This window comes from Heptranchias perlo, chromosome 12, assembly GCF_035084215.1.
Source record: "Heptranchias perlo isolate sHepPer1 chromosome 12, sHepPer1.hap1, whole genome shotgun sequence".
NCBI classification, from domain to species: domain Eukaryota; kingdom Metazoa; phylum Chordata; class Chondrichthyes; order Hexanchiformes; family Hexanchidae; genus Heptranchias; species Heptranchias perlo.
Genome location: NC_090336.1, coordinates 67,261,926 through 67,269,425, shown reverse-complemented (window position 1 = coordinate 67,269,425; position 7,500 = coordinate 67,261,926). Strand labels below are relative to the sequence as shown.

The 7,500-nt window shown below is 53.0% G+C and overlaps 4 pseudogenes; all 4 read left to right on the top strand.

Annotated features, from left to right (window-relative positions):
• Positions 1-1,097: 1,097 nt before the first annotated feature.
• LOC137329249 (U2 spliceosomal RNA) lies at positions 1,098-1,214 on the top strand (annotated as a pseudogene).
• A 965-nt stretch (positions 1,215-2,179) lies between these two features.
• LOC137329416 (U2 spliceosomal RNA) lies at positions 2,180-2,296 on the top strand (annotated as a pseudogene).
• A 961-nt stretch (positions 2,297-3,257) lies between these two features.
• LOC137329692 (U2 spliceosomal RNA) lies at positions 3,258-3,374 on the top strand (annotated as a pseudogene).
• Positions 3,375-4,335: 961 nt separating this feature from the next.
• Positions 4,336-4,452, top strand: LOC137329691 (U2 spliceosomal RNA; annotated as a pseudogene).
• The last annotated feature ends 3,048 nt before the right edge of the window (positions 4,453-7,500 follow it).

The window sequence follows — 7,500 nt, the reverse complement described above, 5'->3', positions numbered from 1 at the left end:
CCGAATACACACGCACGCCTGCTGCACTGGCAGCAGCGACCAGCAGGGGGCTGACCGGCTGATCCTTCCCTTTCACAGGCAGGCTTTTGGCCCTCGCTGAAACGACAAAGGTGTTCAGAAGGAAGTCCTGGGGGGAAGGCAGGCAGGGAGGGACGGACACAGGGAAGTCCGCACAAAACAGGTCCCCTGGAACCTCTGACCCAGAAAAACGGGTTCCTGGTGAAAGCAGTCCTGCCATTGACAGGACAATGGACAGGGCCCGGCAGCTTGAGACACATCTTTCTTTCAATAAGCAAGTTCTTTTTAAAAAAGTTTCCTTCCACAGCAGCTCTGAGTGAGAGAGAGAGAGAGAGAGAGAGAGAGACACTGACTGACTGACTGATACTGACACCGACACACACACACACACATACTATTTATTATTATTTTAAACGACAAAGGTGTTCAGAAGGAAGTCCTGGGGGGAAGGCAGGCAGGGAGGGACGGACACAGGGAAGTCCGCACAAAACAGGTCCCCTGGAACCTCTGACCCAGAAAACCGGGTTCCTGGTGAAAGCAGTCCTGCCATTGACATGACAATGGACAGGGCCCGGCAGCTTGAGACACATCTTTCTTTCAATATGCAAGTCCTTTTTAAAAAAGTTTCCTTCCACAGCAGCTCTGAGTGAGAGAGAGAGAGAGAGAGAGAGAGAGAGAGACACTGACTCACTGACTGATACTGACACCGACACACACACACACACACACACACACACACACACACATATTATTTATTATTATTTTAAACGACAAAGCTGTTCAGAAGGAAGTCCTGGGGGGAAGGCAGGCAGGGAGGGACGGACACAGGGAAGTCCGCACAAAACAGGTCCTTTGGAACCTCTGACCCACAAAACCGGGTTCCTGGTGAAAGCAGTCCTGCCATTGACATGACAATGGACAGGGCCCGGCAGCTTGAGACACATCTTTCTTTCAATATGCAAGTTCTTTTTAAAAAAGTTTCCTTCCACAGCAGCTCTGAGTGTGAGGGAGAGAGAGAGAGAGACACTGACTGACTGACTGATACTGACACCGACACACACACACACACACACACACATATTATTTATTATTATTTTAAATTGATTTTTAGAACAGGGAGATGGAAAAGGGGCTTGCTCTGTCCACTCCACGCATCGACCCAGTATTGCAGTGTTTCTGGGAACGGTGCAGCTCCCTGTGGGGAGATATTCAAAAGGAAAAACAGCTCTTTCCCAGTGTCTCTGAGTGTGTGTGTGTGTGTGTGTGTGTATTATTACTGAGAATAAAGCTGATATCTCTCTCTCTCTCTCTCTCTCTCACTCAGAGCTGCTGTGGAAGGAAACCGTTTTAAAAAGACCTTTCTCAGCTCAGTGGTATTTTTTTCTTCTCCAAGGCTGAGTGCCGCTCGCACGTAGCGATATAATTCAAAGTGCAAAATAACTTGGCGTCGTTGACTTGAAACAAGCAGGGTCTGCTTCCAAATGAAAGCTGCGCTCCCGAACTGGACTGACTGTCTGTCTGTCTGTCTGTCTGTTTGTCAAGGGGTGGAAAAGGCGGCGGTGGTGGTGAGGGTGGAGCTTTACGCTCAGGAGGGGAGACTTTCTTTCAGAGGTGCCAATTAATCTGCAGCAGAAAGTCATCCCCCCCGACCGGGATTCGAAGCCCGGTCCTGACCACATGACCACCGGGGAGAGTTGCCTCAAGTCCCTGAGGGACCTGGACACGAGGCCGAATACACACGCACGCCTGCTGCACTGGCAGCAGCGACCAACAGGGGGCTGACCGGCTGATCCTTCCCTTTCACAGGCAGGCTTTTGGCCCTCGCTCAAACGACAAAGGTGTTCAGAAGGAAGTCCTGGGGGGAAGGCAGGCAGGGAGGGACGGACACAGGGAAGTCCGCACAAAACAGGTCCCCTGGAACCTCTGACCCAGAAAAACGGGTTCCTGGTGAAAGCAGTCCTGCCATTGACATGACAATGGACAGGGCCCGGCAGCTTGAGACACATCTTTCTTTCAATATGCAAGTCCTTTTTAAAAAAGTTTCCTTCCACAGCAGCTCTGAGTGAGAGAGAGAGAGAGAGAGAGAGAGAGACACTGACTCACTGACTGATACTGACACCGACACACACACACACACACACACACACACACACACACACATATTATTTATTATTATTTTTAATTGATTTTTAGAACAGGGAGATGGAATAGGGGCTTGCTCCGTCCACTCCACGCATCGACCCAGTATTGCAGTGTCTCTGGGAACGGTGCAGCTCCCCGTGGGGAGATATTCAAAAGGAAAATCAGCTCTTTCCCAGTGTCTCTGTGTGTGTGTGTGTGTGTGTGTGTGTATTATTACTGAGAATAAAGCTGATATCTCTCTCTCTCTCTCTCTCCCTCTCTCTCTCTCACTCAGAGCTGCTGTGGAAGGAAACCTTTTTAAAAAGAACTTTCTCAGCTCAGTGGTATTTTTTTCTTCTCCAAGGCTGAGTGCCGCTCGCACGTAGCGATATAATTCAAAGTGCAAAATAACTTGGCGTCGTTGACTTGAAACAAGCAGGGTCTGCTTCCAAATGAAAGCTGCGCTCCCGAACTGGACTGACTGTCTGTCTGTCTGTCTGTTTGTCAAGGGGTGGAAAAGGCGGCGGTGGTGGTGAGGGTGGAGCTTTACGCTCAGGAGGGGAGACTTTCTTTCAGAGGTGCCAATTAATCTGCAGCAGAAAGCCATCCCCCCCGACCGGGATTCGAAGCCCGGTCCTGACCACGAGACCACCGGGGAGAGTTGCCTCAAGTCCCTGAGGGACCTGGACACGAGGCCGAATACACACGCACGCCTGCTGCACTGGCAGCAGCGACCAACAGGGGGCTGACCGGCTGATCCTTCCCTTTCACAGGCAGGCTTTTGGCCCTCGCTGAAACGACAAAGGTGTTCAGAAGGAAGTCCTGGGGGGAAGGCAGGCAGGGAGGGACGGACACAGGGAAGTCCGCACAAAACAGGTCCCCTGGAACCTCTGACCCAGAAAAACGGGTTCCTGGTGAAAGCAGTCCTGCCATTGACATGACAATGGACAGGGCCCGGCAGCTTGAGACACATCTTTCTTTCAATATGCAAGTTCTTTTTAAAAAAGTTTCCTTCCACAGCAGCTCTGAGTGAGAGAGAGAGAGAGAGAGACACTGACTCACTGACTGATACTGACACCGACACACACACACACACACACACACACACACACACACATATTATTTATTATTATTTTTAATTGATTTTTAGAACAGGGAGATGGAATAGGGGCTTGCTCCGTCCACTCCACGCATCGACCCAGTATTGCAGTGTTTCTGGGAACGGTGCAGCTCCCCGTGGGGAGATATTCAAAAGGAAAATCAGCTCTTTCCCAGTGTCTCTGTGTGTGTGTGTGTGTGTGTGTGTGTATTATTACTGAGAATAAAGCTGATATCTCTCTCTCTCTCTCTCTCCCTCTCTCTCTCTCACTCAGAGCTGCTGTGGAAGGAAACCTTTTTAAAAAGAACTTTCTCAGCTCAGTGGTATTTTTTTCTTCTCCAAGGCTGAGTGCCGCTCGCACGTAGCGATATAATTCAAAGTGCAAAATAACTTGGCGTCGTTGACTTGAAACAAGCAGGGTCTGCTTCCAAATGAAAGCTGCGCTCCCGAACTGGACTGACTGTCTGTCTGTCTGTCTGTTTGTCAAGGGGTGGAAAAGGCGGCGGTGGTGGTGAGGGTGGAGCTTTACGCTCAGGAGGGGAGACTTTCTTTCAGAGGTGCCAATTAATCTGCAGCAGAAAGCCATCCCCCCCGACCGGGATTCGAAGCCCGGTCCTGACCACGAGACCACCGGGGAGAGTTGCCTCAAGTCCCTGAGGGACCTGGACACGAGGCCGAATACACACGCACGCCTGCTGCACTGGCAGCAGCGACCAACAGGGGGCTGACCGGCTGATCCTTCCCTTTCACAGGCAGGCTTTTGGCCCTCGCTGAAACGACAAAGGTGTTCAGAAGGAAGTCCTGGGGGGAAGGCAGGCAGGGAGGGACGGACACAGGGAAGTCCGCACAAAACAGGTCCCCTGGAACCTCTGACCCAGAAAAACGGGTTCCTGGTGAAAGCAGTCCTGCCATTGACATGACAATGGACAGGGCCCGGCAGCTTGAGACACATCTTTCTTTCAATATGCAAGTTCTTTTTAAAAAAGTTTCCTTCCACAGCAGCTCTGAGTGAGAGAGAGAGAGAGAGAGACACTGACTCACTGACTGATACTGACACCGACACACACACACACACACACACACACACACACACACATATTATTTATTATTATTTTTAATTGATTTTTAGAACAGGGAGATGGAATAGGGGCTTGCTCCGTCCACTCCACGCATCGACCCAGTATTGCAGTGTTTCTGGGAACGGTGCAGCTCCCCGTGGGGAGATATTCAAAAGGAAAATCAGCTCTTTCCCAGTGTCTCTGTGTGTGTGTGTGTGTGTGTGTGTGTGTGTGTGTGTGTGTGTATTATTACTGAGAATAAAGCTGATATCTCTCTCTCTCTCTCACTCAGAGCTGCTGTGGAAGGAAACCTTTTTAAAAAGAACTTTCTCAGCTCAGTGGTATTTTTTTCTTCTCCAAGGCTGAGTGCCGCTCGCACGGAGCGATATAATTCAAAGTGCAAAATAACTTGGCGTCGTTGACTTTAAACAAGCAGGGTCTGCTTCCAAATGAAAGCTGCGCTCCCGAACTGGACTGACTGTCTGTCTGTCTGTCTGTCTGTCTGTTTGTCAAGGGGAGGAAAAGGTGGCGGTGGTGGTGGTGGTGAGGGTGGAGCTTTACGCTCAGGAGGGGAGACTTTCTTTCAGAGGTGCCAATTAATCTGCAGCAGAAAGTCATCCCCCCCCAACCGGGATTCGAAGCCCGGTCCTGACCACGAGACCACCGGGGAGAGTTGCCTCAAGTCCCTGAGGGACCTGGACACGAGGCCGAATACACACGCACGCCTGCTGCACTGGCAGCAGCGACCAACAGGGGGCTGACCGGCTGATCCTTCCCTTTCACAGGCAGGCTTTTGGCCCTCGCTCAAACGACAAAGGTGTTCAGAAGGAAGTCCTGGGGGGAAGGCATGGAGGGACGGACACAGGGAAGTCCGCACAAAACAGGTCCCCTGGAACCTCTGACCCAGAAAACCGGGTTCCTGGTGAAAGCAGTCCTGCCCCGCCCTGCCATTAACATGACAATGGACAGGGCCCGGACCAGGCGCAGCGGACGGTAGCGAGCAGTCGGAGGGTGAAAATCCGCCAGTGGGTGAAAAGGAGAGCCGTGCGGTGAGAGGAGGCGGAAAGCGGTTCGCAGACTTTCGCTGTACCTCCGGCGGGCAGCGCCGCACCTCCGAGCGCTCGGTACCGTCCGCTGCGCCTCGTCCTGCCGCACGCGACCAGCCGTCCCCGGAGGAAATCGGCCTCGGCCTTCCTGAGATATCAGTCTCCAGGTGGGACAGAAAAACCGGGGGCCCCCGGCTCGCTTTCGGCGGCCCGCTAGTCGACTTCCCGTCGTGCGAACGCGATCCTTCCGGTACCCTTCGGTGCCCCTTGCCCGACTCTAGCTCCGGTGGTAAAGCGGAGTCGGTCGGTCTGACGGCCGCCGAGTTAGCAGGCGGAAAGCGGTTTGCAGCCTTTCGCTGTACCTCCGGCGGGCAGCGCCGCACCTCCGAGCGCTCGGTACCGTCCGCTGCGCCTCGTCCTGCCGCACGCGACGAGCCGTCCCTGGAGGAAATCGGCCTCGGCCCTCCTGAGATATCAGCCTCCATACGGGCGTCACAAATCAGTGGACATGGTCAGCTGCAAAGCAGTGTCATTACAACCTTTCATAAACAACAGGGCAGCACCGCACTGCACTGCACTGCACCCCACACTACATCACACTTGCCTGCCTGCCGGCCTGCCGCTGCCTACTCTCACCAGCGGACCAAAGTGAGGATAACACCCCGAAGCAAGCATCTCCCTTGCCGCCCACCAGCCCACACCAATCCCCTTGCCTGCCTCCCACAAATTCCACCAGCGAGGCAAAGTGAAAATCAACCCCCAAAAAACGCACTCCACACCGGCCATCGCCCGCTATACACCCCCCCTGGGGTGAATATTAAGCCCGAGAACACCGACTGTAACCAACCGCAGTGAAAAGTTGAAGTGGCAACTCATTAACCAGATTTACACTTGGCAACTCATAAACCAAATGAACAAAAAATCTGGTTAATGAGTTGCCCAAAATAAATCTGGTTAATGAGTTGCCACTTCAACTTTTCACTGCGGTTGGTTACAGTCGGTGTTCTCGGGCTTAATATTCACCCCGGGGGGTGGGTGATTCTGGGGGTAGTGTCCGGGAGGGTGAGCCTTTTATTCGGCAGGAGGCGTGTGGGGAAATCATCAACCTGTCAGACGATGAGTTGTCACAAACGCCATTGCTTAATGAAAGCTGCGCTCCCGAACTGGACTGACTGTCTGACTGTCTGTCTGTCCGTTTGTCAAGGGGAGGAAAAGGCGGTGGTGGTGGTGAGGGTGGAGCTTTACGCTCAGGAGGGGAGACTTTCCTTCATGCCAATTAATCTGCAGCAGAAAGTCATCCCCCCCCGACTGGGATTCGAAGCCCGGTCCTGACCACGAGACCACCGGGGAGAGCTGCCTCAAGTCCCTGAGGGACCTGGACACGAGGCCGAGGACACACGCACGCCTGCTGCACTGGCAGCAGCGACCAGCAGGGGGCTGACCGGCTGATCCTTCCCTTTCACAGGCAGGCTTTTGGCCCTCGCTCAAACGACAAAGGTGTTCAGAAGGAAGTCCTGGGGAGGAGGGAGGGAGGCAGGGAAATCAGCACAAAGCAGGTCCCCTGGAATCTCACACCTGCGTCCCAGAAAACAGGTCTCCTGGTCAAAGCAGTCCTGCCCCGTCCTGCCATTAACGTGACAATGGACAGGGCCCGGCAGCTTGAGACACATCTTTTTTTCAATATGCAAGTTCTTTTTAAAAAGGTTTCCTTCCACAGCAGCTCTGAGTAAGAGTGAGAGAGAGAGAGAGAGAGAGAGACTGACACTGACACTGACACTGACACTGACACACACACACACACACACACACACACCGTCTCCCATCCGATTGGTGGACTATGGGATTGAAAATCGAACTTTGAGTTTCAATGCAGGGGGGAGAGCGCGAACGCAGCCCCTCCCAACTACCACACGCGCGTTGTTGTTGTTGTAATATAGAACTGCAAGTTGCCGTTGTCGTGGTCGTTTCGAATCAGCACAAAGTAGGTGCCTCCCTGGAATGTCACACCTGCGTCCCAGAAAACAGGTCTCCCGGTCAAAGCAGTCCCGCCCCGCCCTGGGATTAACGTGACAATGGACAGGGCCCAGTCAGGGAGCAGCTTGAGAGACGTCTTTCAATAGGCGCTTCTGAAACATTAACGCCTTGTTTCTTCCGACAG